The sequence below is a fragment of the Dama dama genome, chromosome 21, assembly GCF_033118175.1.
Source record: "Dama dama isolate Ldn47 chromosome 21, ASM3311817v1, whole genome shotgun sequence".
Classification (NCBI taxonomy): Eukaryota; Metazoa; Chordata; class Mammalia; order Artiodactyla; family Cervidae; genus Dama; species Dama dama.
In genome coordinates, this window is record NC_083701.1 from 33,937,189 (window position 1) to 33,960,951 (window position 23,763).

Sequence of the window (23,763 nt, forward strand, 5' to 3'; positions counted from 1 at the left end):
CTCCTTTCACTGTTCTCTTCTTTTAAAGGAAAGGACAGCAACATTTGAACTTAGCCTGTGACAGACAACAGTTTCCACAGATGACCACACCTCTCATCCCACATGCTCTTCTTCTCATTCAACTTGTAACTTTCCTCCCAAGGTGAGCTGGGATCTGGGGAGGCTTGTGACTAAAGCCTAAGATGTGACTTCTGACGTTAAGTCATAAAATTAGATACAGATTCCTTGGAACTCACTCTTTGAACCCCAGAGGCCATACTGTTAGGAAGCTCAAGCAGATGCAAAGAGGCTGTAATCAGGTATTCTAGCCTATCACTTAGCTGAGGTCCCAGCCAACAGCCTCTGTCCAGCACCAGGTCTGCAAGTGAGCACGTCTTTGGTTGCTTCCAGCACTGAGCCATTGACTGACTCAGCCTTGGACCTGAGTCGTCCACAGAGACACAGGACATCATGGAGTGGATAAGCTGTGTCCATCATGCCTTTTCCCAACGTGGTAACATTCGTGAGCAGAATGCCACCAAGTTTCAGATGGTATATTAAGCGGCAACAGTAAACAAAACTCTCTAATTCAGAACACAAACAAGAAACGAAAAAGAGGCAAAGGATAAAAAAGCTTCTTTCTGAAGCTTCAAAATAAATCTCCCCAGGGCTGTGCTCTAAAGATTACCTGCTTTACTGATAAGAGTCTGTCAGACTCTCACAGGTCTTAGTGAAAGTTCATGTAAAATAAAAGGAATCAGGAACACACTATATTACTTTCTACCTTCATCCTATGCACATCTCTTTAGAATGCCTTTTCTCTCTGATGAAATCTGCATCAGCCCGTGATGCTCAAATCAAACCACAGAGCAGCTATGAAGCCTTTCCTCGCCTCACAAAAGGAACTGTTTGCTTCTTATAAAATATCTGTCCAGCCCTTCTAAGACAATTTTCTATTCTAATGCATATATTATACTGTAATTACTTGTCCACTTGTCTCTTTCCTTCCCTAAACTGTGAGACCTTCGAGGATAGAGCCTATTTCTTTTTTAATCTCTGTGTCCCCAACTCCCAACCCGTGCAGCAGGTGCCAAAAAAAAGAAAATGGACTGTTCTTTACATTGTAATTTTTTAACATAAACATATACACATACACTCAAAAAGTAACATACAGGCAACAGAAAAAGGCAAGTCTAGTTTGCTGAGCTAGAGCTGGTAGCGAGGGGTCCATGGTTTACAGTGACCGAGTAAAGAGACAGATCAGTATCCTAAAAGATCGCATGGACACTCAGGGGAATTTTAGCACATTTCAAATCAGTTTAGTAAACAGGGAAATACTACACATTTTAAAAGCATTTTCTCGTAAATAACTAATGTTAAAATTTGAGGTGCTCAAAGGAATAAAAACCAGAAGCAAAAAAAACAGATACATGAGACCTCATTTTCTGAAAGTTTTGTATAGCCACTATTTTACAGTACTATGACTTTCTTTATTATTAATTTTGCCCCCGCCTCTGTCCCCTCAGTCCTTAATGTCCCTGCTGTTTGGTTACATTTCAGAACTCTAAAGTACTTTCCTGCCAGCTGACCCAAACTGCTACCATGTCACAAATCCACTGAAAAACACAACCACAATACTCTGTTCAACCCTCTCCAAAAGGCCAACATTTTTTGTTTTTAATTGTTTATTTTAATAAGCTCTTCAGGCACCTTCTGCAAGTTTGAGCAAAGATATTCATGAATATATTTCTTTTAAACCATGCTAATGAATTATTTATCTTCTTTATTAATTGACATATAGTTGGTTTACAACGTTTCAAGGGCCAACATTCTTTTCTTAAGCAGCACCATATCAGGTAGCACTAGTGGTAAAGAATCCACCCGCCAATGCAGGGGACACAAGAGATGCGGGTTCCATCCCTGCGTCGAGGAGATCCCCTGGAATAGGAAATGGCAACCCACTCCAGTATTCTTGCCTGGGAAATCCCATGGAGAGAGGAGCCTGGCGGGCTGCAGTCCACGGGGTCACAGAGAGCTGGACATGACTGAGCGACTGAACACAGCACCGCACTCACAAAATGGCAGAAATGAGGATATCACCTAGTATGTCTGTAAGACATTTCAGAAAAGTCTTGCAAAAAAAAAAAAATCCAAAAATCAGTCATTTAAATTCTAGTCCCCTTAAAATTGTCTGAATCTGTTAAATACAAAGGGCTATATCCAGTCCTACTTTTCTTACCACTTGGCATCTCTTATGTGTCTCCCAAACTGCCATACTCCAAAACCCCAGGAAACAGTTGTCTCTATGAAGTTACTCCAAAGAAGTGCTTGGTACACAAGCTTTCTATTTAATAGCCAAGTGTGCTATAAAATTAACATCTCAATCTAAACCTCCTCCTGTGCCTAAAACAGAAATCTACTACTTCTAGGAAGAAAGAAGTCCTCAAATTCTCTGACAGTAAGCATTCTCGTAGGCAGGCATCCCCTCTGTGCCTGCTCCCCTCACAGCATCAGTTGTATGAATCTCCCTATGACTTGTCTGTAGAAAGTATGGCTAGGTTCAAACCTACAGAGACTTCAGAAGGGGTGCACTGAGAAAACATCCCAAGATGTCAATATTTCAAGCAGGAAGTTCTTAGTATTTATGTGCTTCTTCAGCCCTATCAAATCCATTAATATATTTAACAACTTAATTTCTTAGCCCTACTTGAAAAACTGAAGTCTAAACACTGAAAAGATTGGTTGCACAACAATATGAAAGCACTTAACCTTACTAAACTGTACACTTAAAAAATGGGTAAGGTGGTAAATTTTACATGTATTCCCCCACAATTAAAAAGTTTAATTTAAAAGAATAACCGCTAAAAAAAAAAAAAAAAAACAAAAAAAAAAAAAACAGCATCTAAAAACCCCACAAAACCAACAAACAAAAACTAGGGGAACTGTTGATTATTAACAGAGATTACTGAACCAAATTTCCAAAACGGGAAAGGAGTACGTCAAGGCTACATATTGTCACCCTGCTTATTTAACTTATATGCAGAGTACATCATGAGAAATGCCAGGCTGGATGAAGCACAAGCTGGGATCAAGACTGCCGGGAGAATTATCAATAACCTCAGATATGCAGATGACACCACCCTTATGGCAAGAAGTGGAGAAGAACTAAAGAGCCTCTTGATGAAAGTGAGAGAGGAGAGTGAAAAAGTTGGCTTAAAACTCAACATTCAGAAAACTAAGATCATGGCATCCGGTCCCATCACTTCATGACAAATAGACAGGAGAAACAATGGAAACAGTGACAGACTTTATTTTTGGGGGCTCCAAAATCACTGTGGATGGTGACTGCAGCCATGAAATCAAAAGACGCTTGTTCCCTGAAGAAAAGCTATGACCAACCTAGACAGCATATTATAAAGCAGAGACATTACTTTGCCAACAAAGTTCCATCTAGTCAGAGCTATGGTGTTTCCAATAGTCATGTATGGATATGAGAGTTGGACTATAAAGAAAGCTGAGCACTGAAGAATTGATGCTTTTGAATTGTGGTGTTGGAAAAGACTCTTGAAAGAGTCCCTTGGACTGCAAGGAGATCCAACCAGTCAATCCTACAGGAAATCAGTCCTGAATATTCATTGGAAGGACTGATGCTGAAGCTGAAACTCCAATACTTTGGCCACCTGATACGAAGAACTGACTCATTGGAAAAGACCGTGATGCTGGGAAAGATTGAAGACGAGAGGAAAAGGGGACGACAGAGGATCAGATGGCTGCATGGCATCACCGAACCAATGGACATGAGTTTGAGTAGGCTCCGGGAGTTGGTGATGGACAGGGAAGCCTGGCATGCTGAAGTCCATGGGATCATGAAGAGGTGGACACGACTGAGCGACTGAACTGAACCAAATGTAAAGGGGGAGCTTCATTAGATCCTCGTTTGAAACCCAAAGCTGTAACAGACAATTTGGAGAAAACTGGGATAACTGAAATAGTTGATACTTGATGATATGAGTTTTCTTAGGCTTTAAAAAAGGTTTTGTTAGGTTTAATGGTTGTTATTTTGTGTGATTACCTAAGGTAATGCCTTTATTTTATGGCAACATGCTTTCTGGATAAAGGGTCATCTGTAACTTACCTCCAAATAGTTCATGCAATACACACACATATACACACACAGACAAAGTAGAGAAAGAGGGAAAGGAAAAGCATTACACAACACTGAAATGGCTGTCATGTAGCCACTTGTTGTACCACACTATGGAAGCATCACAGCAGCTAAGGCAAAAGAGGCACATGATACTGCACACATCCCAAAGCACCAGCTTGAGTTTTCACTGAGGTTGGAGACCGTTTCTACTGCTTAATACATTATTGGTTGCTGACAGAATCTGAATAGATGACAGAGAGATAGCCTTCTGACTTATTGTGCAAGTAAAATGATGTCACAAAGCAAAAAAATTACTGTTGAAGTAGAGATTTGGGAAGAAAGTTGAGAACATTTTTATAGGTGTTGTCACAAGTATATATTAATGTGCGGTCTGTAAGGGTTTTGCTCTTTGAATAGTTGTAGAATTTCATTATTTATCTACTGAGACATCAGCCCTTCAAGTGATGCTTTCATTCCATGGAAGTGTTTAAGTGACAGCCCTATACTTTGTTTTCGGTTTATCACCTTTCCAGAACTACCAAATTCCCCCAGTTTTCTTTACCTTTGTTCTCCTCTTTCCACTATAAACTGAGATTATCAATCCCTCTTCTCATCATAGTGTCAAAATACTCTGCAGGGGAAAAGTCAGTAAGTCTGATACGGAATATGTTCAGTTTTATTGAGGCAACAAAACCAAAACTTTGTCTTTATTGTTTCTGACTTGAAGTGGACTTCCTTCTTTTTCTATAGAATTTTCTATATAAAATCTATAATCAATGTAATAAGCAACTGACTAATAATCTTCAAATATTGTTGAACTCTGTCTTTTTGTTCTGATTGTACACTCTGCTATGAACTAAGGTCAATCATATAAACTCCAAACAAATTGAGTTTTATATCAAAAGAACTGCTTTCTCAGGAAATCTCTGGCAGTCAGTGGTTAGGGCTCTGTGCTTTCAATGTCGAGAACATGGGTTCAATCCCCGGTTGGGGGACTCAATCCTGCAAGCCACACAGCCAAAAACAGGAGCTTGCATGGTCAGCGTGTTCAGAGGAGACCAGAAAGAACAGACTAATAGGTACAAAGGTTCATATAAAGAGTAGAAATATGGGAATACAGCTTTGTGGTAGACCCATCTAGACCGTGTCTGGGAATGTCATTCTATGGTGATTGGGAACTTATTATACAAGGATCAGTCTATTAATGACTTACAGTACAAAAGGTGAATTCATTAAATCAGCCCAAAATACAGTTTAAAAATGAATGATTTTAAGCTGTTCTGTATACTATGTGAGAGGGGCAAAATGAATGGAAAAAAAATACATGTATGTGTATACTTGTACACACACACACAGACTCTGTCCTTACTATGTCTCCCAATTGTAGCAAACCAGTAAGAAAACAGGTACCATTCCCTGTTGTACCTCTTTCATTCAGACAGCAAGTCAGTGCACGTAATCATTTCAGCATATCATAGAACACAACTGGAGAAGGAAATGGCAACCCACTCCAGCGTTCTTGCCCGGAGAATCCCGGAGAATCCCAGGGACAGAGGAGCCTGGTGGGCTGCCATCTATGGGGTCGCACAGAGTCGGACACGACTGAAGCGACTTAGCAGCAGCAGCAGCACAGAACACAACAGACAAATTTTAAGGCCAGATTTGTCAAACCATCTGATGCTTTCTCTCCTTGATAGTAAACGAGTTTAATATCTATCAAAACATCTAATTTGCTTTACTAACATGTTATGGCCCTCCACTTATTTATCTAAACCTTCACCAAAAAGTGTGTATTAAGGAGTCTGGTTCCACTTAAAGTAACAAGTATTATAAGCTGACTACTCAGTTTGATCAAGCTGATAAACTAAACAGTCCATCCTTGAAAAATCTCTCAAGCTCCAACGGCATGGACTTGTTACTCTGGAATTCCTCTATGTAGAAAGCATTAGTGGCTCAGTTGTCTGTGCAACTCCATGGACTGTACCCTGCCAGGCTCCTCTGTCCATGGGATTCTCCAGGCAAGAATACTGGAGTGGGTTGCCATTCCCTTCTCCAGGGGATCTTCCTGACCCAGGGATCGAACCTGGGTCTCCTGCATTACAGCCAGATTCTTTACCATCTGGGCCACAAGGCTTTCATTAATTTACAGATTTCAGGCAAGACTACTCTTTTGCATTGGTATTTTCCAACTGCGTGGTTCTAACCCTTTTCTGCCTCAATTAAATGAGTAACTCCCTTGAAGGCCACCTTCAGCTTCCTTCCAAATGCCTTTCCTTTTCTTTTTTCCCCGTTACACACTCAATCCCTTTCTCCAAGTGGATAAACATCTGTGGACCACTGAGGCAGGCCCAGAAAGCCTGGGGTGAGGCTACTAGAGACACCTGACCTTCACCGGGAAATTTCCTTTCTGGGGAAGGGAATGAAGAGGATCTCCATGACCAGGAAACCCTCTCTGTTCCTCTGGTGAGAAGGCCCTGGCTTCCCTCACTCCTCTGAGCACCCGGCCAGGTGAAGACAGGAGCTCGGCCTATGAAAATCACAAGCCCCAGAAGGCCTTCCCTCAACCTACCTGGTCTTTGCCTGCTCTTGGGTGGAGTGGTCCCCTCACTTCTCACCTGTGAAGGGGAAGAAAGTCTCCCAAGTGCTCCGTGTGGTAACCCAGAGTATCAGAGGAGAAGGGCCGCAGGGCTGAGGGGTGCCTGGAGGGAGCCGGCCATCTGCACTGCTGTCTGGGTCCAGGGTTCAGGATTAAGGACGCAGCTCATCTGAACACTCTGCACGCAGGAGCCACCCAGCTCCTGGTGTGAGATCCAGATGGGGACAGCCATTGTGCAGGTGAGCGTCTGGGACCTGGATCCCCTGGGACTTCACCCACCTTCACCTGTCACCGGCTGTCCCTCCTCTGCCCTGCCCTCCCCACCACAGGGTCAGGGCCTGTCTCCAGTGACCATGAGACAGGAGGGAGTGGTGGAGAGCTTCTCCCAGCAGAGTCCCAGCTCACCCGACGGCCTGCACGCAGGGCCAGGCCAGATGCCCCCTGCCAGCTCCATCCTGACCCACCTTCACTTGCCTCAAGCCCACAGATCTGGGCTTCCCTCCACCTCCCAGCTCTCTCCTCCTGAATGCTTTTTCTCAAAGTGAGAAATTTACTATTATGGTGAGATCATCCATGATTATGAGAACACGGTTTTATGATGTGCGTGTGCTTCACCCAGGAGAGGAGAATGCTCTGGTTTTCTTTTCTAATGTCCTTTGGTGTCCAGGCACTTTTGCTGACTTCTGTCACTGTCAGTTGCCACTGTCAGTATGCTCAGAACACAATGAGTATCATTTTCTTACATTGTATTCAACAGCTTACAGCCTTTAGTTTATTAAACTCTTAACTGTACACACCTCTTGCTTAAAATACAAGGTAGTACAGCATAGACAGATCTCTATACAACTTTACTTACATGAAGATTATCACGTAAATAATCTTTATATAACTTCACTAGGTTTTATTTATTCTTGCTGTTGGTGTTTAATAGATAAATAGTCGTGTTTGACTCTTGTGCGATGCCATGGACTATAGCCTGCCGGGCTCCGCTGTCCATGGGATTTCCCAGGCAAGAATACTTGAGGGGGTTGCCATTTCCTTCTCCAGGGGATCGTCCCGACCCAGGGATCGAACCTGTGTATTCTGTATTGGTAGGCAGATTCTTTACTACTGAGCCACCTGGGAAGCTCTGACTTATACTTACTATTTGTTTATTTAAGAAAAGAGTCTGGTGGTGCTAGAATACAATAAAATGACACTTTTTAATGGAAAATATTTCTATATCACACTTTTATAGAAAAATCTTAAGGAATCAAGATAGTCATACATGTTACTTGAAAAGCAACAAGAGCACTATATATGAATCTCAGAAAAGAACTACAGAAATTGAAAATATGACACACTACCAGAAACTCCAGAGAGGCGGGCATTCCTAAGACTTTAGGAATCTGATGAAATTTTCACCAATCTTAAATCATCTTTAGTATTTCCAAGTGAAAGTGAAAGTGTTAGTCGCTCAGTCATGTCCAACTCTGTGCAACCCTATGGACTGTAGCCTGCCAGGCTCCTCTGTCCATGGAATTCTCCAGGCAAGAATACTGGAGTGGGTTGCCATGCCTCCTCCAGGGGATCTTCCCAACCCAGGGATCAAACCCCTCGTCTCCTGTGTCCCCCGCACTGGCAAGTGAATTGTTTACAGTCTGAACCACCAGGGAAGCCCCTTAGTATTTCCAACTTAAAACCAGTACCAATTGTACTGGACCACCAAAGGCAAGGGAAATCATTTCCTGTTTGATTCCTGGACTGATTTTGCAACAGTCTGCTAGAAAAGCACATCCTCATTTAGATCGGGGCTTCCAGGGGCAAGGGGCTTCCCTGGGGGCTCAAATGGTAAAGAATCCACCAGTAATGTGAGAGACCAAGGTTCGATCCCTAGGTCGGCAAGATCCCCTGGAGAAGGGAATGGCACCCCACTCCAGTATTCTTGCCTGGAGAATTCCATGAACAGAGGAGCCTGACAGGCTGCAATCCATGGGGTCACAAAGAGTAGGGCACAATTGAGCAACTAACACTTTCACTCCCCCCACCCCGCCCCACTTCCAGGGGCAAAGGTAAGCCAGAAGCAAAGGGAACTCTCAGGACCCCGTCACACCCTGCAAGTTAAGCCTTGGGAGATGTGGGATCACATTTCCTAAGGATCCACTAAATGAGTAACAGAAAATACCACGCGTTACATGTTCATCTCTGACAACAGGGCTTCAGAATGGCAGCTAGAACACTAAAGCAATGCCTGCTGATCCCCACACGTGCACAGGTGAAGAGTTCCCTGAAAGCTCTCCTGGCTCCCTGAAAACAATTGCGCAGACAGAAGAATTCCACAAATAGCAGAGCACAAGTCAGATGACTGAATATATTATCAGCCTCCTTCAGGGACTACAATATCGCAACACCGAGTCACCCGTGCTACATGGATTGCAAAAAATCTGCCAAACATGCATCACACAAACCACCAGCTAACAGCTAAACGTGCTAGGATGAAATACATGTTACAGAAATACCAGTGTTTCATCTCTCCGAAACCTCTATCCCCTATAAGTTTCTCTCCATCTCTTTTCTGCCTCTCCCCCCACATTCAAGTTTTCTCAAGTTAATTTTCTGAGCTTCTTATTGTGAGAAACAATATGGGACCTGAGTGTGCTTTTGCAAAATACACCCCCACCCCTGTCCTTTTCCCTCGTGGGGAATGACTGAGCCGTGCTTTCCACAAGGACTGGATGGCACACATCCATGCGAGGCTGCACGGAGGTGTAGCTGGCCAGCTCACTAGTCAGGGAGCAGGGCGAAGGGGTCACACTGGCCTGGGTTCAAATTCCTCTCCAGCACTCAGGCTGTGTGACCTCTGGCAGGTTATTTGACAGCTTTTTGCTTCTACTTCCTGAACTGTGAAAGCGGAGTGACAGGAGTGCCTCCCTCACTGCGTTCCAGTGAGAGCCAGACAGGAGTCTATAGCAAAGGGCACCAGGTTTTAAGTGAGCACTCAGTTAAAGATTACCTGTTTTTTACTTCATCCACTTCCATTCGTTATTTTTTGAAAATTAAAAGACAAGAAAGAATCCTGCAATTTAGGACCTGTTAAATACCGGGCTGATGACTAAAAAATCTGGAGACTCTCTGTAGGTCTTAAGGTAAGTATCTGGCCAGGTATAGGCCTGCCTGGAGGCAAGGGTTTGGGAAAGTTACAGGTCTACAGAATTTGCAGGACTGGGTCTATTCAAACCTATTCATCCTTTTTACAAACTAAACCACCAGACTGGGAGTCTTACAAAAACCTGCAAACACTGCTTTATCAGATCCTTAATAGGAAGATGTCCTCGGACTCACCATCCCCTATGAAATTTACAGTGCTTCCCCACTTGGTGGGCAAGGTTCATTTTTCCCCAAAGTTTTGCTCAGAGGCACAGCAACTTACTCCCCTTCAAACTTCATCTCCTGGAAAGTGAGGGTAGCTTCTACTTCACAAGGTATGGGCAAGAATGAAAGAAGGCAGCATGCTTCAGAGAGCCCCTAGAAGTTTATGGCACTCTGTGAGAGATGCCATTATCACTTCTGTTGCTGCTCTGCCAATACAGATGTTTCAGCCAAGAGCAAGAGTGCGTTTCATCTAGAAAAACTGACTACCACAGCAGAATACCTGTGAAGGGCTGTGCAAGGGAGATTTTCCACCCTTTAGAAAACTAGGGTGGTAAGACGCAGGATATGTTACTCTTCAAAGCAGCGACAAGACACAAACAATCCACAGAAATCAGAGGTCACCTTTACCCATCTGGAGATCGTCACGCTGACCATGTACAATATGATTTCAGGAAAATAAAACAAAACTAGTTATAAATATTCATACCTTTATTAAAGGAAATCTATTTCTTCATAAGCTAATCAGTCAAGGGGACATTTAACAACCTTTTTTACTATAAACATTATAATCCTATTTTCAGGGGGCGGGGGGAACCCAAACCCAAATTAAAGCAGAATTATCTGACTCTGTTATATAATTAAAATTACACATTAAAAGAAGAGCAGATCTTTAGTTTGAAAGCAAATCGAACATTAGAGTGGACATGTCCCTCCCCAACCCCTCCCCCACCACAAATTTAAAAAATCATCACCCATTGTGTGTTCCCCCTTTAATCAGAGGATTTTGGCAGTAAACTGCCAAAGCTGGGACACTCAAAACTCATCAAATAACATGAGTAAATGAATGAAACAATGGTTAAATGAAGCAGGAATGCAGTAACAAGATCTAAAAAGCCCAAAATGGGAGTTAAGTTGGCCATGGGGAACTCCATCGGGAACTCTTAATAGTTCATAATTGACTGCCTAAAAAACATAAATTCTGCCAGAATTAACAGGCTAACTTCAACTCTTCATGTGCATCTGTCAACTGACACCCAAAGTAAAAAATTTTTTTTTCTTTCAGAACCTTTAACTATTAATAACTATTTAATTATTGTTAATAAGGTCTACCTATAAGCAGCTCTACTCTTTCTACCTTAAAATTAAGTGTCTATTTCCAAAAGCAGGTAAGTCAAATACTTCCGTAGGTTCCCTGCTTATTTAATACATCTCTAGAAGTTTCCAAATAGGGAACCAACTGAAAACTCCTAGAATCGATGTTTCCACAATTGCATTACGTCATCACAGTCGCTGGAAGCCAGAAATATGGTCACTGATGAACATTTCATAGGGTAAGTACATAAAATCTTTGCTATAAGAGCCAAGAGTATTATAATCTATCTGCAGACCATGTAGATATTTAATTTCAGATACCTTCATAGCACAATCTTTAAGATTTCCACTCTTCTCCATAATCACACTTGCCTCAGTTTTATAACAGCAAGGAAAACTACGCAAGTTTCTAAAATATCCACAAAAGTCACAGTCTCACTTCTGTTTAGAAATTACTATCTAGAATCCATCAAGTATGTGTTGTTTTTATACTGTCTGAATTGAGGGCCTGTGACACTAAATCCGTATTGTACGGCTTTTCCAGACATTACTTTTAATAGACTTTAAAAAGTAATATGACATAATATTCTTTCTACAGTTAGGAATTCATAAACCCTTCTGCAAGCCTGTAAAAACAAAAAAGGAAATAAACACAAATGCTAAAATCGTTTTTGTTGAGAAAACAAGGCATTTAGAGGTAAAATTAGCTCAACATGTGAAAGTGTATTAAAAAACTGAGTAAGGGGTTTGTTCTATTTTCTCTTAAATAGTTTTCATTATTAGTTTGTAAACAATCTGATTATTTCATTGCAGGAAAGATCCTGATTCACTGTTCATTTTATGATTTACTGTAATAAAAGATCAACACCTTAAAGCAAATGACTTATACTCTCCCTCCTATTCTCTTAATTTAAAATTGATATAACATATAATAACATAAATGACCAAAACTATAAACACAAAATATTGAAAAATGAATAATGACTTCAAAAGTGGTTTTGCTATAAAAATAGTGAATATGCATCTAAATATACTATCAATCATGACAAATGGTCAAAATATCAAAGAAAGATACACTGTGCATTTCAGAAAACTAAACTAGAAAAATTGTTTAAAGAGCACCCTTTTAAAATCCAATACAACACAATTTTTTCTAAGAAATCCAAGCTGTCAATTTAATGGGTCATCTTTTCAACCGGGTGTGATATGAAACAGCTAAGGTACTGAATCCTTAAATACAGGGTATGTAATTAAAGAACTGCTCATTGGTCCTTTTTCTAAGGTGTGCAAAGCTTTAATAAGATATAACTAGAGGGAGGTTCACGACAGACGGGACATATGTTTATCTATGGCTGATTATGTTGATGTATGGCAGAAACCAACACAATGTTGTAAAGCAATTATCTGCCAATAAAAAATAAATTAAAAAAAAAGATATATCTAAAGATAAAGCCAACCAAGGAGCACTGCCCCTTTACGGCCTCACACGGCAGCCCAAGTTCCCCTCTGATCCTGACATTTTAGGTTGCTCAGAAAACGCTCCTCTAACACGGAGCAAAAGTCATGTAAATTCTGTGTAACCAATGAAGGATTAAAATCAGAGCTAATCTATCTAACAAATATTAAATTCGTAATTCGTGAGCTCTTTTTCTATCCTCTGCTTCAGTATCCTAACATCTACAACTCCTCTGTTAAGACTGAAATTCCCAGGAGGAGGAAGGCTCAGCTCCAGTCTGCAAGCACACAATGGAATCACAGCTGACGACGCACATCTTTTTCTAGATGTCTCCATATGCTTGAGAGGATTTTTTTTTTTCCCCTAGCCAGGCATTAGGGGACTTGCTACTCACTGCCACTAAGAATCTGAGAACAGTCTCAAGGATTATTGTAGAGAAGGAGTAAAATAATGTGTTGCTCTTGAGCATACAAAAGGCGCACATCAGAGTGGCCTTCAGGAACTAAATTAACTAATGACGGGGCGGTTTTGCATGCTGTCAAATACTGAACACTGTTTAATTTATAATTCTCCCTACTTCTGGCAGCTAAATGTTTGTTTTATATTCACAGTTTTTACTATTGTATCACTAAAATAACACCTCAAGGGCTACAACAAAACGCGATTAATTTCTGTCTTCATGAACACTTACAATTCTATTGGATTGGGAATTCACATTATGAATCTGAAACCGGTCTATTACACAGAGCACATTGATAAAGTGTGGTAAACACTGTTCCCTAAAAACCCTAAATCTCCTAAAAAGACCCCTCAAATCTTTCTTAGTAACACCAAGTTATTAAAAGCCTGAGAAAGCAGTATACATAAGTAATCACGCACATAAAATGCCTCAAAAAGAAAAAAAAAGTCCCAAGATTAAATTCATGGGATACTCATTACAAAATGAATAGATGCATTCTCAAGTTAACATTACTCATCTTTTGAACTCCCAAAGATTCTACAAATTCCAGTTGGGAAAAGGAGTCTTGCTGCTGTCAGTGTGTGCTAACCTCCCCAACAAAGAGTAGCACACACACACACACACACAAAGCATAGCAGCAGCAGCTGCTGTCTTTTTAAAAGACTGCTATTCCCGCAGAGCAACCTATGATCTTTACAAAGAACCAAAGACCTATCCTCCCATTCTGAAAAGTTAGAGTTGAGTAAGTCATTAGACTGCACCCAACAGTGTAAAATAACCAAAGATGTCTCCTAACCTTGCAAACACCAAAAAAGTACCCACATACTGAACCATTCACTAGTGTTTAAGCAAACTAATTTATTTTTAAGAATCTTTTGTGTGGGAGTAATCTGGCAAACTACATTTATTCACTTTTTTTCTGTAGACAAATATTCTTTGACTGGCTTGCTCCTTAAATATCAACGCTTTAGGTTGCAAACAGTGATGCTTTGGTTCCTAACTTCATGTTGTTTACTCAAGAGCAAAAAAAAAAAAACAAAAAAACAAAAAATAAAAATGCATACCATAAACTACAACTTTTTTAAAAAATGTCATCCCAACGCCGAACTTCCAAGTGCACTTTGGAAACTGGCGCTCTAATTAATCAAGGAACCAGTGAAGCCATTACAAACAATGATGCTTTACACTCCCAATAATCAATTGACGTGAAGCTTTCCCGATGCCTTCGTTTTCAGAGCAGCCTTTCAAATTTCATTGTCTCCACGCTGGAGTAGCTAAGTGAAACTGAGACAGAGGTAAACAGATAACTCCTAGGATCCTTAGCACGTAAACCGAGCGCTGAGGTTCGGAACGCGATCACTACAATATATGCCATTTTAGAAACGGGCCTCGGACAGTTACTGCCACATCCTAAGTGCCTTTAGACTTCCTTGTGTCTAAGACAACGTCTCTGGTGGTACCAAAGCAATACAGTATCTCGTGCAATCTGCGTGCTTCCCCGGGTCGGAGGCCCTGTAAGTGACACTACCCCACAGATCTAGAAGTGGGTGACCAGGGATGTACAAGAGTGGATAGCTCTTGGCGTCTCCATGACTCCCCCGCCCTGCCTGCAACTCCGCTCCAACTGGTCCGGAAGAAGCCCCGCCCCCTTCCTTCCTCCGGTCCCCGCGATTGGCTTACCGACACCCGGCAGGTCAATTCCCCGCCTTCGATTGGCTCACTGCCCCATCAGTCACACGCTGCGAGATTCGGGTCGGTGGGAGGGGAAGGCAGTGGAGGAGGTGGAGTGGGAGTGGGATTAGAGGACGAGGTGACGGAGGAGGGTGTTCAGGCTCGGTCCCCGGTTTGGGAAAGTTTCCCCTACGAGTGACAGACCCGGACGGCGTTAGGCCCGGTCCCGCTCCGAGCCGGTGCAGGACGCTCGGGTCCCTGATTCCCGCCCCTCGGTCCCGCAGGCCCCGGAAACCACTAGGGGGAGGGGGGAAGAGGGAGGGACCAGCTAACCAGGGACCGACCCACCCCCGATCTCGGAAGAGGCGCCTCCGGGACTCCCCGGAGGGGCGGGGGGCGGGGAGCGCCAGCGCGCCGCGACGACCCCCGGCCCCCTCCCCCAGCAGCCCCCAGAGGCCCGAGAGAGCAGTGTCCCCGGGCCCGGGGCGTGACCGTCGCGAGCCGGCTGGGAGGGCCCCTCCCGCTTCCCGCCTGGGGCCCTGAGGGCCTGGTCCCTTCAGGGGCGGGGAGATGGGGGAGCGAAGAGGGGGCGCTGGCGAGCCAACCCGGAACCTCCCGGCCCGCCTCCCGCCCCCAGCCCCGGCCCCTGCGCGCCTCCTGCACACACGCCCGCACCCAGAAAGTTAAGTCAGGGGCGAGCCCGGCTCGGCGCCGCCGCGCTCCGGCCCCCCGGCTCCCCGCCCCCACCGCGGCCCGGCCTGCTCGGCCCGAGCGCGCAGCCCGCCCCGCCCGCCCCAGCTCCTTCCCGTCCGCGCGCAGCGCCCCTCGCCCCCCGCCCCTGGCGCTGACACGGGCCGGGCCCGGCCGCCGGGCCGCGGATCCCCTCTCCTCCCGACGTCTCACCCCGCCGGCCGCCCCTGACAAGGCGCTTCACCTTCACACACCCCCGAGCACTTCCCGAGTCCTGCCACCCCTCGCCCGGCTCCCACCCTGCGCTGCAGTCGCTCCGCGTTTCCATGAAAGAATGCACCTTCTCGGGCTTCACCTTCTCGTCTCTCAGCCTCGCGCCCCCCGAGGGCGCAGGAGACGCGCTCCCCGCCGACCCGCACCGGGCAGGGGCAGCAGGCGCCGGGGCTCCTCCGGCTGGGGCCGCGCCCGCGCCCCCGGCCTCCGCCGCGCCTCGGCTCTCACCTCTTGGCCGGCGCCGCGGGCTGCAGCCTCCGCCCGCCTCGCGCTCCGGGACTCGTCTCCCGAGCTCTCGCAAAGCGCTGGAGCGCCTCCTTTCTCTCCCAGGGACTCCGCGTCTCCCCGCCGCTTCCCGCCCTCCCTACCCCTCCCCACCCGCCCCCCCCCCCCCCCAAGTCCCAACTCCCCAGCTTCACGGCGCCTCTCCGGGGATGCAACTCCCGTTTTCCGCGCACCGGGGCACCGGTTCCCCGCACACAAAACAGCCCTCTCGGCGGCGCGCGGCTCTGCCCGGCTCGGCGCAGGAAGGGCGATCGCGGCCGGGGGGTGGGGACGCGGCGCCCCCCGCCCGTCCGCCGCCCGCCCCCCGCCTCCAGCCCGCCCTCGCGGCCCCCAGGGAAGGAGCGGTTACCGGCTCGGGTCGGTCACGCCGTCAGGTGCCGGCTGCCGTCGGCGCTGACCTTCGCCGCCGAAGCCGTGGCTGAGGCTGCGGCCGCCATGTTCCCGTGTTAATAACTGCTGCCTGGTTGTTTATTTCAATGGAGATCCTCCCCCAACTCCCTCCTCCTCCTCCTCCACCTCCTCCTCCTTCTCCTCCGCGTCTCCGCACTTGCCTAGAGACACACAGACCGCGCGAGCTCGCGATCAGGGGAGGGGGCTCGGGAGTCAGGCAGTCCCTCCCTCCGCCTCCCCGGCCGTGGCCGCAGCCGAGTCCTGTCACTGGGGAAGGGACGGGGCGGAAACTTGCGTCCCGCGCCCCCGGGGAGGGGGCAAAGGTGGACGGAGGGTTCTCCCGGGAGCCGACCCTGGCCGCGGACTCTGCAGCATCTCCGTCGGCGGAGTCCTCTTAAGAAGACGACCCGGGGAGAGGTGAAGAGTGAGGAGAGAAGGGAGAGGGGACAAAATGGGTGACGGTGGTAGCAGGGAGGGTGACCTGTGGGTGACTGGAAGCGAGGGGAGAGTAAACAGATGACTCCATGGGAGGGCAAAGGGCAAGTGCCAAAAAAGCGAGCGAATGGGACCGGCCGGGGCTGCAGAGTGGAGGCGGTGGGATCTGAGGTTGCAGACGACCAGGCAGATGCCCCCGCACGAAGATGGGGAGAACGCAGTGCCAGGTTCGCCCCGGGAGGAGCCACCCGTCGGCGCTCCACCGGCGCACCTCGAGCAGCAGTCGGCACCCCTAGGGCGCACTTCGCACGCCCGCGTCTGCTGCTGCGCCCTGGAGGCGCCTGTTGTCCATCAGTTCTCCCCCGGCTCCTGGGAGAATTGGCTTCTTCCTTGGCGGCCGCCTCTGAAGAGGGGATGGAGGGGGGCGACCGTGCGAGGCAAGCTTAAAAGGGTGCCACCCAGCAATTGCGTGATAAAGCAAAAGTGCACACAGTGTAAATAGCCTGACCTGGTTGAGCATTCTCGTCACGACCTGAGTCACAGAAGTTTTTTATTGAAAAGTCCACTTTCTAGACAGAAAGTGATGTTGGGGGGACGCGGGAGAGTTGCCCTGAAGATTCAGAGAGAAGCCTCGTGAAACTCACTTGGATCAGCTTTCTGCCTTGGAAAAGCAAGTTCTTCCCAAACCAGATAACACTTAGGGGAGAAAAAAAAAAGAACATTTGTTGAACAGATTTTCTTACTTTTAGTCTTGAAATGAGAAAGGTCACTTGCCATGGACAATAATAGTGTTTATTGAACACTTACTATGTGTTCAGTCACTGGGCTAAGTGATTTCTAGATTTTGATTCTCAAGTCTTACAAAGTAATACCATTTTTATCCTTCACACAAAAAATGAAGTTTAAAGAAGTCGTAGGGTCATAGAGCCAGGAAGTTGGAGAGGATTTGAGCCCGATTCTATCCCAATCCAGAGCCCACACTTTTAATGGTGACTTCAACCTCAAATCTGTGGGAGTAACACAAATTTTCTTTGGAGAAAGAAAAAAATGTGTGTGTGTTTGACTATGGTAGAAAATGTTTCCAAGTGCTATCAAATTGTTAGCACTGGAGAGTATGAGTGGGTGTGTAGAGGAATAGTAATTCCACTTTTTTTTTACACTGTAATGTTTGAAATGTTTGCATTCACCATGTATTAGTTTCATAAACTTTTATAGATTATTTTAATTACATGGCATAACAATTAGATTTCTTGAAATCCCAAAGTTCTCAAAAAACTGGGGAAGCAATGGGAATGGAAAGGGTTTTTTTTTTATGACCTGAGTTTTTCCACAAATACTTGTCCAGTGTATTCCTACAATGAGGTAGTAATCACCTGAGGTCTGTCACATTGCTGGCCTCCAATTTCCTTTCTTGTCCTCACCCCCAACTCTGAGTTGTGATAAAGGAAAGATTCTCCTGGCTTTCTAGCTCTCCCTTTTTCTGGCAAAGGTCCAGAATTCATCAGTCCTCTGGAGCAGATTTCACACTTTCAAATATAAGTGCTTACAAATCAAACAAATCTAAATTTACCTACTTTTGTCTTCTCATAAGACCAAGAGGGAAACTAAAGATGTTTGGGTTTATTAAACATGCATGATGTACCATTAAAGAAAAATTATGCTGTGAAAAAATATATACTTTTAGAAGTATGAAATATGTTCTTTAAGTTTGCAATCAGAAAGTGCTGGCATATCATTTCAATCACTTGGTTTTGTTAAGGTTTCAAGGGTTAAAAATTGTGATATGTAAAAATGATAAGGGAAACATTTCTATGTGTAAAACAAGTAGAACATGTGTTGTTGGTGAAGAGAAAGGATAAAGAACAGAGGTATAAAAAAAAAAAAAAAAAAAAGCCACCCATGATACCTGAACAAATAAATGACTCCCCATTGCATTTCCATATTACTCCATAAAACTTACTCAAGATGCCTGTTTCTACAAAAATAAAACAAACAAAAAAATCTGACAGCATTGCATAATGAGTTCCATCTCCAGCTGCTAATCAGTTGCCTCCAACCTTGAGGAATCCTATAACTTCTACGCTCTAGTACAGCCTCTGGGCTCCCTCAACACTTCATGCCATAGTTATAACAATATTCTGTCTTGTGCTGCAGTTGTTTATATATTTGTCTTTCTCTTTCACTAGATCGTAAGCTCTTCAGGACCCATGTCTTTTTCTTGTTTTTACATGCTACAGCTCCTAACTTATTTAATGTTAACTGTTTATGTGAATCTATAAAATGTAAATGACATTATCTGGTCAATCTTCATGTTCATTTCCCCAACTTACCCTCCAGTACCTTGCTCTTAAAACATATTTATGAAAAATGTTTTCAGTATTTTTTAAGAACTTAGATTTCTATAAGACCTCAGAATAATTGTTTAGTAAAACCAGCCATAATTATTGGTGAATTATCATGTGATAATGTAACATGAAAAGGAAGAAAAGTAAATAAACTTAGTTATTCAGTCAAAGAAAAAAATGAAAGCAAAGATATAGGAACTGGATATATTACCAACAGAGAATAACCCAATAAGGAAAAAAATGTGGGTGCAAATCAGAAAGAGGAAGGAAATTACTGAAATTTAGTAGAAGCAGAAACAACATACCATGGATAGATGAGGCAAGTAGACACATCAAAAAGAAATGTCAGCCAAATCACAAATGCAACTTAAAGTAATAAAGAAAAATGATAATTTATATAGTTAACAATCCACTTAAGAAAATCAGAACAATGGGAATACTATAGAGCAAGAAATTCTATATTGTCTGCCTTCTCTTCCTCATTCGACTTCAAATTACTCACTTCCTTCATATAGATAAACTATATAAAAATTGGAAGATTCATTGCGATTTTTGTGTTATTACTACTAGCATGCTTCATGATATAATGAGAGGTAATACGGTGTGGTACACTATATTACAGATGATGGTTGGATGGCATCACTGACTCGATGGACATGAGTTTGAGTAAACACTGGAGTTGGTGATGGACAGGGAGGCCTGGTGTGCTGCAGTCCATGGGGTCGCAAAGAGTCGGACACGGTTGAGCAGCTGAACTGAACTGAATATAGTGTAGTAAGAAGCGCTATTAAAGATAGGAAAATATATGAACTCGGCTTTGCTTCTTACCATGTGAGTAAATATATCAGTTTCCTCATCTGTATGATTATTGGAAGACTCAAACAAAATGGTATAATATATGTGCTTTGTTAACTCTTGAGTTCTTTACACGAATAGAGTATTACTATGTTGACTAGATCTATGCATAGCACAGTTATCTCAGTGTTCAAGTTATAAGAGCAAAAAGCATCGTTCATTATATTTAAGATGTAATCACTGAAGGAGGGAATCAGTTAAAACTGACTGACATTTGATTAGTGGAAAAATCAATTGTTTGGCTAGGTATTTCATTCTTATTGTATGTGCTCTCCAAATCCCTTAAATATTATGGGTACCATAAATGTGTCTGATACAGGTCAAGCGTACTACATGTATTTTTATTTCTCATCAAAGGAGCCATTATGTGTAATATTATTCATATTTACATATGAAAATAATTAGGTTCCAGGAAATTAATTTATGCAAGATCGTAGAGCTGTGTTTGCAGCATGCCTGAGAGATTGCACTAAAATTCTTTCCTTCATCACTGAAAATCTCTACTACTCTAAGCAGCAGATTATCTTCACTTTATGTCCTCAGTACCTGTAACAATTATTAAAACATAATGCATGCTCAATAAATGATTCTGAAATGAATGAATCAAAAATGCAGGGTTCCCATCAAACCGCACTACACACAAGACTAAAATCACCACTACTATTTCTTTCCCATTTGAAAACACTTAATCTTTAATCACCTACCCAATACAATTCAAATTATTTACCTTATATTCAAGACCTTCTTGAATAAGTGTAACCCAAACTGCTTTTTCTAGCAATGACAGCCACAAAATTTTTAATACACCCTCACTCGTTCCATGGTGTTCTGGAAACAGGCTGACATGGGTTTCAATCTTGGCTCTTACTAACTGTAAACTTAGGCAAGTTATTTAGACTCTCTGCAAATACTATCCTGTGAAATAAGGTAAGAAAATGAAAAGGGAGGAAGGAAAATCATCTTTATTCATGTGACTGTGTACATAAAAAATTCAAAAGAACCTATAACTATTAAAGTAAATGTAAGATCACAGGATACAAGGTCATTAGTCAGAAATATTACAAATTATATTTCTATATATTAGGAAGAAACAATTAGAAAATGACATTTTTCAAAATATCATTTACAAAACATAAAAAACATCAAATACTTAGGAAAATATTTAACCAAAGATAACCAAGATCTCTACACTGAAAACCAAAAACAATGCTGACAGAAATTTACAAAGGCCTAGATAGAAGGAGAGATGTGTAGTCAGCTCTCCCCAAATTGATCTTTAGATTCATTACAATTCCAATCAAGATTCTGGCACATCTTTTTAGCAAAGATTGAGATGCTTATTCTAAAATTTATATGGAGATATATATATATATTATCTAGAACAGCCAAGATAAACTCAAAAACAGGTTGGATAATTTACACTACTGATTTCAATAATCACTGGAGAGCTACAATAATTAAGACAGTGAGAGACTTTATTTTCTTGAGCTCCAAAATCACTGCAGATGGTGACTGCAGGCATGAAATTAAAAGATGCTCCTTGGAAGAAAAGCTATGACCAACCTAGACAACATATTGAAAAGCAGAGACATTACATTGCCAACAAAGGTCTGTCTAGTCAAAACTATGGTTTTTCCAGTAGTCAGGTATGGATGTGAGAGTTGAACTATAAAGAAAGCTGAGCGCTGAAGAATTGATGCTTTTGAACTGTGGTGTTGGAGAAGACTCTTGAGAGTCTTGGACTGTAAGGAAATCCAACCAGTCAGTCCTAAAGGAAATCAGTCCTGAATGTTCATTGGAAAGACTGATGTTGAAGCTGAAACTCCAATACTTTGGCTACCTGATACGTAGAACTGACTCATTGGAAAGACCCTAATGCTGGGAAAGATTGAAGGCAGGAGGAGAAGGGGACAGCAGAGGATGAGATGGCTGGATGGCATCACCGACTCAATGGACATGAGTTCAAGTAAACTCCAGGAGTTGGTAATGGACAGGGATGCCTGGCGTGCTACAGTCCATGCGGTCGCAAAGAGTCAGACATGATTGAGCAACTGAACTGAATATTGGTGTAAAAATAGACAAACAGATCAATGGAACAGAATAGAGAATCCAGAAATAGACCCCCAAATTTACAGTCAATTGATTTTTTGCAAAGTTGTCAAATTCAACAAAGAAAAGAAAGTCTTGTCAATAAATAAGACTGGAACAACTAGATAGCAGTATGGAGAAAATGAATATTGACTCCCTCCTCATGTCATTATACACAAGAATGAATTACAGATTGATCATAGACTTAGATGTAAAAGCTAAAACTATAAACTTGCTAGAAAAAAAAATGGGTTAATAAGTATCTTTAAAACTTTGGGGTAGACAAAGATTTTTTTTTAACAGGACTTCAATGACACTAATCAGAAAAGAAAAATAAATGATAAATTGGACTTCATTAAAATGATAAACTTCTCATCAAAAAATACCACAGAGGAAGGGCATAAGTAGTACATGGATGGGGAGAATATATCTGCAACACACAAATTTGGCAAAGTACCTGCACCCGGAATAAGCAAAAAACACTTCTAAATTAACTTTTTAAAAAATCCAATTACAAGATGGAAAAAAAGACTTATAAAGACACTTTACAAAAGTATGTGAATGGTCAGTAAACATAAGAAAAGATACTCCCCAAGTCATTAGTCATCAGGGAACTAAGGCAAATTAAAACCATGGGAGATGGGACTTACCCTCTCGAATAGCTAAAATTATAAAGGCTGACAGTCCCTGGTATTGGCAAGAATATGAAGCAATTGGAAGTCATTCATTGCTGGCAGGACTATGCAAACACTTTGGAAAACAGGGTGGCACTTCCTCTTATAACTATATGACCCAGCAGTTCTACTCCTAAGTATTTACCTAAGAAAATATTGATCTGAATGATGATTACATTTGACAATGGTTTGTCAAACTCCACCGAGTAGTACACTTTGGATTTATGTATTTTGCTATCTGTAAATTATACCAGAACAGATTACTATTGACATTTTTTAATGCAATAAAAGAGAAGTTCCTCAGTATAATTAATTGTATATACAAAAAGTCTAAAACAAATGTCATACTCAATGGTGAAACATTTAGAGCTTCTCCTAGACTGGGATAGAGAATTGGAAATAGAATGCCCAGTATTATCATTTGTATTCACTATTGTAAAGGAGATTCTAGTCAATGTGGTAAGGAAAGAAAAATGATGTAACTATCACTAGAGGAAGAAATAAAAGTTCCCCAGGTGGCTCAATAGTAAAGAACCCACCCACCAATGCAGGAGACACAAGAGACGCCGCTTCTGCCCCTGGGTTGGGAAAATCTCCTGAAGAAGGAAATGGCAACCCACTCCAGTATTCTTACCTGGATAACCCCATGGCCAGAGGAGCCTGGTGGGCTACAGTCCAGGGGGTCACAAAGAGTCAGACACAACTGAGCACGCACAAGGAAGAAATAAAACTGTCATTGTTTGCAGATGGCATGAATGTTTATGTAGAAAATCCAAAAGAATCAATGAACTGCTAGAATTAAATTTTAGAAGGTCTCTGGAACAGAAGGTCAATATACAAAATACAATTGCATTTAAAAAAATATTTCAGTGCTCGCTTCGGCAGCACATATACTAAAATTGGAACGATACAGAGAAGATTAGCATGGCCCCTGCGCAAGGATGACACGCAAATTCGTGAAGCGTTCCATATTTTT

At 43.1% G+C, this 23,763-nt stretch overlaps 1 protein-coding gene and 1 non-coding gene across 10 annotated transcripts in view; one reads left to right on the forward strand and one right to left on the reverse strand.

The window, feature by feature from the left end:
* Positions 1 to 16,574, reverse strand: part of NCOA2 (nuclear receptor coactivator 2) — a 283,865-nt gene extending 267,291 nt beyond the window's left edge. For 4 of the 9 annotated variants that reach the window (XM_061123465.1, XM_061123455.1, XM_061123458.1 and 1 more), the window contains exon 1: positions 16,350 to 16,500. The gene's annotated coding sequence lies outside the window, so the exon portion shown is untranslated. Of the gene's footprint in view, positions 1 to 14,761; positions 14,907 to 15,943; positions 16,043 to 16,349; positions 16,501 to 16,551 lie in introns of those variants that run through there. The other 5 variants (XM_061123456.1, XM_061123461.1, XM_061123459.1 and 2 more) reach the window with 3 other exon arrangements.
* A 7,082-nt stretch (positions 16,575 to 23,656) lies between these two features.
* On the forward strand, positions 23,657 to 23,763 carry LOC133042935 (U6 spliceosomal RNA). Its single transcript, XR_009689631.1, has one exon. It is a non-coding gene; the product is annotated as a U6 spliceosomal RNA (small nuclear RNA).